Source organism: Triticum urartu, chromosome 4A, assembly GCF_056163025.1.
Source record: "Triticum urartu cultivar PI428250 chromosome 4A, HENAU_Tu73, whole genome shotgun sequence".
NCBI lineage: Eukaryota > Viridiplantae > Streptophyta > Magnoliopsida > Poales > Poaceae > Triticum > Triticum urartu.
In genome coordinates this window covers 482,314,129-482,323,446 of record NC_141876.1, presented here as the reverse complement: position 1 = coordinate 482,323,446, position 9,318 = coordinate 482,314,129, and positions in this window count along the sequence as shown.

Below are 9,318 nucleotides of genomic sequence, written 5' to 3'. Positions count from 1 at the left end.
ACTCCACCTCAGGCGGCGGCGCCACTGGAGAGTGATCCCTTCGTGGCTTCTGTCTTGTTTTTATTCCTGCAACATGCACCATGCCTCGCGGAGGCGTTTAGACTTGTGTTTGGCGTCGTGAAATGATCTATGGCTTGTAATATTTTCTTTGAATTTCCTGGAATGTGCATTTTTCTCCCCTACTTGCTCGCGCACTACGTCGGCAGGGCCTGGCCCCGCGCATACCTCACCCAGCGTTAGCCCCGACCGGAAACCAGGACGGGACTAAGGAGCGAGGGGCTACGTGGCAAGTTAGGCTCCTGAGTCACGATGCTCAAGAGTCCCCCTTGACGCGCAAGCAACAAGTAGGAAAAAAGGGGGGAACGAGGAGTGGATTAGTCGTTCTGCGTTGGCAGGGCCCGGCCCCGCGCATACCTCACCCAACGTTAGCCCTGACCGGAAACCAGGACGGGCTAAGGAGTGAGGGGCTACAGGGCAAGTTAGGCTCCTGAGTCGCGATGCTCAGGAGTCCCCCTTGACGTTTAAACGGGTTTCCATACCTTGGCTCCGCTCAGTGAGGGGCGCGTGACGATCAGGTCCAAGGGACCTGGTTGGGTGGCGTGCGCTCGGGCATGGCCCGGGCGTAGCCCCCGTGTCCAGCCCGCTCGCGCGGCGCTCCCAAGGGGAGGCGTTGCGATGGTGCCGGACACTGAGCTCTGGGCTCCCTGAGGTTGGTACGGTCGTAGGCCGCCCTCAGTTGTTTATCACCAGCGCGGAGCAGAGCGCTTTCATATGTGTACAGGCATAGCCGCTCCTCGGTAGTGTCATCAGCCAGCACGGAGCATGGTGCTTGCACTGGTACGTGGGAGGGGGTCCCCTCCGGGAGGAGCCCCCGGGGAGTGTACAACCCCGCCCTGACACGTGGCCGGCACGGTAGGGCTAGGAGAGGTGTATCTAGGCACTCATGAGCCAGCGCGGGACTCACGAGGCCCTACCTCGAGGCGGGTTGCGCCTGGCTCTGGGCCTTTATCAATGGTGTGTTCCTGCAGGGTGGTTAGAATCCAAATGCTCTACGTCCTCAGGTCCCGGCCCTCGAGCTAGCTCAGCCGCCGCTGGTATGACAGGTCGCGATGTCGTGGGTCAAGGCCAGGGGGTGAGGGCTGGAGAGCCAGTAGGAGCCCATGAGTCGTGATACTCAGGTACCCCCCTTTTAACGTGCAAGCGCTTTGCATGAAAGCGGAGAAGTCCGCGATAAGCAACAGGTGACAATTAAGCACGAAAGAGCAAATTCATTTAAATAGACGCGAGAAAAGCAAACACCGCTGGGCCAGGCCCGAGCAGCGCGGGGATGATGCAGCCCGAGGGGCGCCCCAACAAGGTAAGTAAAGAGCATAAGCAAAACAGATACCTGCCGCAGGGACGGACCCACGCGACCTGGGAATGATGCGGCCCTGTGGGCGCTCCCAGCTAAAAATGGGACTTAGAAGGATGTCGCCTGGTGCCGTTGAAGATGAAGTGATGCTGAAGAAGCGGGCGATGCGCGATGAAGACGTCGATCCTCACAAGCCCCCAGGCCCAGGACCCTCGGGAGGCTCCGGGGGCGCAGATGGGTCTCCGAGGGCCATCTCCATCTCCGCCAGGACCGTGCGATGCCTGACCTCCTGAGCCTCCGGAATGCTCCTCAGTAGGCGCTGATGAGTGCCGACCGCGTTCCGCAGGCCGAAAGGCATGCGCATGTAGCTGTGAGGTGGACCCTCGCAACGTCCCGCGCGTGAAGCCCAGAGGCGCTCTTGAGACGCTGCTCGGTTGAGCCCTGGCACATTGATGCAGATGCACAGCCCACCATCCTCGCCAGGATGTGGGGCCACGGTGGGCAAACTGCGGCTGCCGCACATGACTCTTGACTCCTGTAGCTCCTGGGCGTTTCTTGCGATGAACTCCTGAGGGTTTGGTCTTCCTTGTACCTTCATGAGGGAATGTGCCTGGAAGCACCCCTCCAAGTGGTGCCCGAGTGCCTCCCTCGCGACCCTGGCAAGGTCGGTGGCTCTCCCAAAAAGAGCCCCCGAGCCCTGCCTGAGGAGGGCGCAGGGCGCGCCTTCCTATGTGAGAGAGGGTAGCGCTCCCTGATTGGGCGCAAATCCTAACGCAACACCTCCGGGTCTTCGTTTGCTGCGCCTTGGAACGCGCGCTCAAGTGAACACACTGCGTCCCTTTCTTCACAGGGTACGGTGATGACTCCACCGCTTCCTGGCATCTTGAGGACATTGTATGCATGGTGAGTCACTGCCATGAACTTGGCCAGGGCCGGGTACCCGAGGATGGCGTTGTATGGCAGACGGATGTGGGCGACGTCGAAGTCGATGAGCTCGGTGCGGTAGTTGTTGCACTGCCCAAAGGTGACTGGAAGGCGAACCTGCCCTATTGGAATGTTGGAACCATCAGTGACTCCTGAGAAGGGCTTGGTCGGCTGAAGCTGATCGTACGACACTTGGAGATTGCCGAACGTCTCGACGGACAAGATGTTGAGTCCTGCTCCGCCGTCAATGAGGGTCTTGGTGACCTGCACGTTGCTAATGACTGGGGATCAAAGCATCGGGAGGACGCCAGCCGTTGCCGCGCACTTGAGCTGATCCGCTGAGCAGAACGTGATAGCGCACGCAGACCACCTGAGAGGGCGCGTGGCCTCAAGCTTGGGGAGGACTGCATTCACCTCGCGAGCAAACTGCTTGAAGATGCGCTGTGAGGCTGGGGCCTGCGCGCCACCCAAGATGCAAGCGATTGCGCGCGGCTCCTGGAAGCTGTCGGCATTCTGGGAACGGGGGTCCCCAGACTTGCCTGACTGCGGCCTGCGGCGTGGCTCAGGTGGGGGCCCAGTGCGGCCCATATTCATCAGCCCAAGCTCAAGACCCTCGCGAGGGGCCAAGCCTCGCGGGGCGGACGACAGGAAGCTTCCTCAGGAGCGGCCTCATTAGGTAGGCTCGTGAGGAGGCGGAGAGATCAATGCAAGGGTACATCGTGAGGATCCCATGACGCAAGCCATGACGATCAAGGCCAGGCAAGCGCCTGCCTGCGCAGGGTCCTTGTTTCCCCTTTGGTGCAAAGGGGGCAAGCACAGGCCAAGGTATCAGACAAAGGTTACCATTCTAGTGCAACTAGACCAAGACCAGCCGGACGGACGGACGGAGGTCACCGTGGAGCCCAAGACGGCGTCATCACCAGTGCTTTTGGCAGCCAAAGACCACCTTTGGTCAGGATAACTTGTACTAGATATTCCCCTTCAAAATGGCCAATTGTTGGCGTCCTTTCCGCTCAATTATTCGGGGAGAGGCCCAGGGACTCTATAAATATGGATAGCCACATAGAGTAGGGGGACACGGAGAGAGATCTGGTAGAACCCTAGCAGAGAGAGAGAGAGGCGACGGAACTCACCCTAGCAGTTCGTCGCACCAGCTCAAGAACACCCCTTGCGAGGCTGTTCTTCCCTTGTACTGTCCATCATCAGCCCCAGAGGCAATTCACCACACCACATACTGGAGTAGGGTATTACACCACAACAGTGGCCCGAACCAGTATAAACCTCGTGTCTCTTGTGTTGTTCATCATTTTCATCTTAGTTCGCACGAGAGGATCGGACGTAGATTGGTAGGGGAGAGATCTCCACGCGCACCCCAGTGTTCGAACCTCAAGGGTCTGCCGGAATCTTTATTCCGCTGTTCGCGTGTGATCTTTCGTCGTGTCCAGGGCTGACTCTCATCGGGCTCGCACCGACCGCCGGGCTGCTCGCGCCAGTCGCGTCACCGAGACGGCACCTGTCGGCGGCCCCCCTCGTCGTTCCCCGTGGCCCACCACCAACGCCGCCACAGGCCCAGCGGGGAACGAGCAGCAGGCCTCGTCCCAGCATCCTTCGATGCGGCGGGATGGCCGCACCGCCACCTCGTCGCTGACTCCAGCTAGCTCGTCGTGCCACGCCCGTCGCGCACCCATGGATGCACACGCCTCACTGCTCTTGGCGCGGGAGCTCCTGCACTATCGCCCTGTCGACGACCTCTACGAGGACTGGCTCGCCCGCACCATCGATCTCATCAGTGCCGCAGGAGGCTCCCCCTTGCGGTCCCTCTCGCTGCCTCGCCCTCCGTCCCGTGCAGGGGGCGAGGATCAGGAGGCACCTCCGCCACCTCCTCCCCAAGAAGGTGCCTTGGCTCCAAGGCGCGCAGCCCCAGGGCGGGACCCTCCACATCCAGCGCCTGCGCAGCAAGAAGGGAGCTGCCAAGAGATCCCACATCCCCGGGAAGGTGCTCGTGCGCTCCCAGCGCCGGCGCACAAAGATCGCGCCCCAGCGCCTCCACGACAAAACCACGCGCTGCTCCCAGTGGCGGCGCATGGTGACCCGCAAGAACAAGTCCAGCACCAGCAAAGGGCGTCGGTGGCCACGGCGGGCTGCCTCACCTTCACCCCCGAGCTGCACGGCGTCACATGGCCAGGCAAGTTCAAGCCTGACCTCCCTCCCCTCTACGATGACACAGCGGACCCCGCGGAGTTCCTGCAGCTCTACGAGCTAGGCATCGTAGCCGCCAACGGAGACGAAAAGGTCATGGAGAATTGGTTCCCCATGGCGCTCAAGGACGGCGCCCGCACCTGTCTCCTGTACCTGGCTCCCGGCACGATCTCCTCCTGGAGCGAGATGCGCACCCGCTTCATCGCCAACTTCCAGGGCACTCGCGACCGGCCCCCGGCCGTGAGCGACCTACGCCGCATCAAGCAACAGCCAGGAGAAACCCTGCAAAGGTACATCCAGCGCTTCAACTATGCTCGCCTCAAGATCCCCAAAGTAGCTGAAGAAGCTATCATCTCAGCCTTCTCCGACGGCGTGCGCGATGTCAAGATGAAGGAAGAGCTAGCAATCCATGAAGACCTGTGCCCATCCGTGGAGCTGTTGAACTTGGCGAACAGGTGCGCCAGGGCTGAGGAAGGGCGTCTCTCCCTCCTCGAGCTCCCGGCTGTAGACCCGGAAGAAAAGAAGCTCAAGGCCAAGGACGTGAAGCGCAAGGGGGCTGCCATGCTAGCAGCGGAACCGGACACCAAGCAAGGCAGGGATCAGCCCGAGTCATCCAAGGGTGGACGGTACTGCCTGTACCACGACCACCACACCCACAACACCAACGAATGTCAAGAGCTCAGAGCCGTGCGAGATGGGCGAATCGGCCGACGCCCAGAGCGCAATGACAGGGGCTATGGCCGAGGAGGAGGAATAGGTGGCGGACGATGGGAGGACCGTGGCCTTCGCCAGGGATGGCATGACCGCCCTCGCGAGGACCGCTGGCAGGACCAGCCTCGCGAGGGAGGCTGGAGGGACCAGCCTCGTGAGGGCCACCCGCACGGCAACGCATGCCTCCCTCCTCTGCCACCTCCACCAAGGAGGAACGAAGACCAACACTAAGATGATGGGGCTGGGGGCTTCCAAGAGCCGCGTGCAATTGCTTGCATCTTGGGTGGCGCCCAGGCCCCAGCCTCACAATGCATCTTCAAGCAGTTTGCTCACGAGGTGAATGCAGTCCTTCCCAAACTTGAGGCCACGCGCCCTCTCAGGTGGTCTACGTGCGCGATCACGTTCAGTTCCGCAGACCAGCTCAAGTGGGCGGCAACGGCCAGAGTCCTCCCGATGCTTTGCTCCCCAGTCATCAGCAATGTGCAGGTCACTAGGACCCTCATCGATGGTGGCGCAGGACTAAACGTCCTGTCCGTCGAGACGTTCAACAATCTCCAAGTGCCGTACGACCAGCTTCAGCCGACCAAGCCTTTCTCAGGAGTCACCGATGGTTCCACTGTTCCAATTCGGCAGGTTTGCCTTCCGGTCACCTTTGGGCAACGCAACAACTACCGCACCGAGCTCATCGACTTCGACATCGCTCACATCCGCCTGCCGTACAACGCCATCCTCGGGTACCCAGCCCTAGCCAAGTTTATGGCAGTGACTCACCATGGTTACAATGTCCTCAAGATGCCAGGAAGCGGTGGAGTCATCACCGTACCCTGTGAAGAAAGGGACGCAGTGTGCTCGCTCGAGCATGCGTTCCAAGCCGCAGCAATCGAAGACCCAGATCGCAGGAGTGGGAGGCCTCCCGGGGCGACCCTCAAGAAGAAGAAGACCTCACCTGGCCCGAGCCACAAGGAAGCAGGCACCTCCGGAGGTATTGCGTCAGGATTCGTGCCCGATCAGGGAGCGCCGCCCTCTCGCGCATAGGAAGGCGCGCCTGGTGCCCTCCTCAGGCAGGGCTCGGGGGCTCTCTCTTGGAGAGCCGCCGACCTTGCCAAGGTCGAGGGGGAGGCGCTCGGGCACCACTTGGAAGGGTGCTTTCAAGCACGTTTCCCTCAGGAAGGTACAAGTCAAAGGAGACCAAACCCTCAGGAGTTCATCGCAAGGAACACCCATGAGCTACAAGAGTCCAGAGTCATGCGCGGCAGCCGCTGCTTACCTGCCGTGGCCACACATCCGGGCGAGGATGGAGGACTGCGCGTCTGCGTCAACGTACCAGGGCTCAACCGAGCTGCGTCCCATGAGCGCCTATGGCCTTCAGCCGTAGGGCGCTGCGTGGGACCACCTCACAGCTATGTTCGCATGCCCTTCGGCCTGCCGAGTGCGGTCGCCACACATCAGCACCTGTTGAGGAGCATTCTGGAGGCTCAGGAGGTCAGGTATCGCGCGGTCCTGGCGGAGGTGGCAATGGTCCCCGAAGACCTGCACGTGCCACCAGAGCCTCCCGAGGCCCCTGGGCCTAGGGGCTCATGAGGTCCGACGTCTTCGCCGCGCATCGCTCACTTCCTCAGCATCACTTCATCTTCAACAGCACCAGGTGACATCTTTCAGAGTTCTACTTTCAGCTGGGAGCGCCCACAGGGCTGCACCATTCCCAGGCCGCGTGGGTCCGTCCCCGCGGCATGTATCCATTTTGGTTATGCTCTTTACTTACCTTATTGGGGGCGCCCCTCGGGCTGCATCAACCCCACACCGCTCGGGCCCGACCCAGCGGCAGTTGCTTTTCCAGCATTTACCCTAGGATGAAGTTGTTCTTTCACGCTTAATCTGATTCCCATAATTATCACCTACTGCTTGTCGTCATGCAAAGCGCTTGCACGTTAAAAGGGGGGCACAATGAGCATCGCGACTCATGGGCTCTTACTGGCTCTCCAGCCCTCACCCCCTGGCCTTGACCCACGGCAACGCGACCTGTCATACCAGCGGCGGCTGAGCTCGCTCGGGGGCCAGGACCTGAGGACATAGAGCATTTGCATTCTAACAACCCTGCAGGAACGCACCAATTGATAAAGGCCTAGAGCCAGGCGCAACCCGCCTCGAGGTAGGGCCTCGTGAGTCCGGCGCTGGCTCACGGGTGCCTAGATACACCTCTCCTAGCCCTACCGTGCCGGCCACGTGTCAGGGCGGGGCTGTACACGCCTCGGAGGCTCCTCCCGGAGGGGAGCCCCCTCCCACGCACCAGTGGAAGCACCATCCTCCGCGCTGGCTGACGACACTGCCGAGGAGCGGCTATGCCTGTACAAATACGGAAGCGCTATGCTCCGTGCTGGTGATAAACAACTGAGGGCGGCCCACGGCCGTACTAACCTCGGGGAGCCCAGAGCTCAGTGTCCGGCACCATCGCAACGCCTCCCCTCGAGAGTGCCGCGCGAGGGGGCTAGACATGGGGGCTACGCCCGGGCCTCGCACGAGCGCACGCCACCCAGCCAGGTCCCTTGGACCTGGTCGTCGCGCGCCACTCCCCGAGCGGAGCCAAGGTACGAAACCCGTTTGAGCGTCTAGGGGGACTCCTGAGCATCGCGACTCAGGAGCCTAACTTGCCACGTAGCCCCTAACTCCTTAGTCCCGTCCTTGGTTTCCGGTCGGGGCTAACGCTGGGTGAGGAACGCGCGGGGCCAGGCCCTGCCGACGTAGAACGATCAATCCACTCCTCGCTCCCCCCTTCCCTACTTGTTGCTCGCGCGTCACAAGGGACTCCTGAGCATCGCGACTCAGGAGCCTAACTTGCCATGTAGCCCCTCGCTCCTTAGTCTTGTCCTTGGTTTCCGGTCGGGGCTAACGCTGGGTGAGGTACGGGCGGGGCCGGGCCGTGCCGACGCAGAGCGTAAGCAAGTGGGAGAGGAAAATGCAAATTCCAGGAAATTCAAAGCAAATATTACAAGCCATAAGATTGTTCCACAACGCCAAAACAGAAGTTTAAACGCCTCCGCGAGGCATGGTGCATGTGCAGGAATAAAACAGGATGGAAGCCGCGAAGGGATCACTCCCAGTAACGCCGTCACCGGTGGTGGAGTCACGCTGGACGGCTTCGCCTCTCGAGGTCGCAAGGTCGGCGGCACCGCGCCCGGGCAGGACGCTGGGGGAGCGGAACTTCCCCAGCAAAACCTCGGCTCGGCCTTTCATGGCCTCAGCGGCAGCAGCGGCACGGTCGCCGCTCACGGGCTCCAGCAGGCTGTCGAAGTCGACCTTGGGGTCGCGCAGGTAGACATGGCTGAGGACATGCGTCAGCGCCGCAGAAGACAGGGCACGCGCCTCGGCCTCGAACGTGGGGCCAAGGCCGTCCGCGACGTCCTCAAGCGCATCAACCAGGAAGGGGAGCAGCTTGGCGGGGCCGTCCTCCGCACCAGCCAACGACTCCTCCAGGTCACTCTCATACAACGTCTTCAGTATGCCTCGAGCCTTCTTCTGTAGCTCCGCGAAGGCCACCCGGTCCTCCGTCAGGACCTTCGCCTTGGCCTCCAGCTCGGTCCTCTCCGCCTTCAGCGACCGGTCCAGCGTCTCCAGTCGGCTGTGGCGGTCATCAAGCTTGCTGTCCCGGTCCTCGGTGGCGGCCTCCCTAGCCTTCATATCCTTATCCTTCTCCTGGCGGCTGTGCACCTCCTTGGCGAGCTCATCGTGCAGGCCCTCCAGCTCGGCCTCAAGCGTCTTGCAGTGGCCCTGGGCAGTTGCAACGTCGCCTAGGGCAGCATCGCGAGCGACCTTGGCTTGGTTGGCGGCCCGCCTCTCCACGTCGGAGGATGACACTGCCTGGCTCAACACCGCTCGGACGGAGGCAGCAGAACTAGCCCAGCCAGAGGCCAACTCCAGGCGCCCGGCCACCAGACGAGGGTCCGCGCTTAGGAGATCCTCCCGCAATTGGCTCATCTCATTGGCAACCTAGTCCAGGACAGCGGCGGAGGGAGCAGAAGAGACAAGAACTTGTGGAGCAGGCAGAGAAGATGGCAGCGTGACCATGGCTTGGCAGGAAGGGACCTCCTGAGCCTTGGCCGCCACGGCCGCACCGTCGGGCATAGTCGACTCCAGGT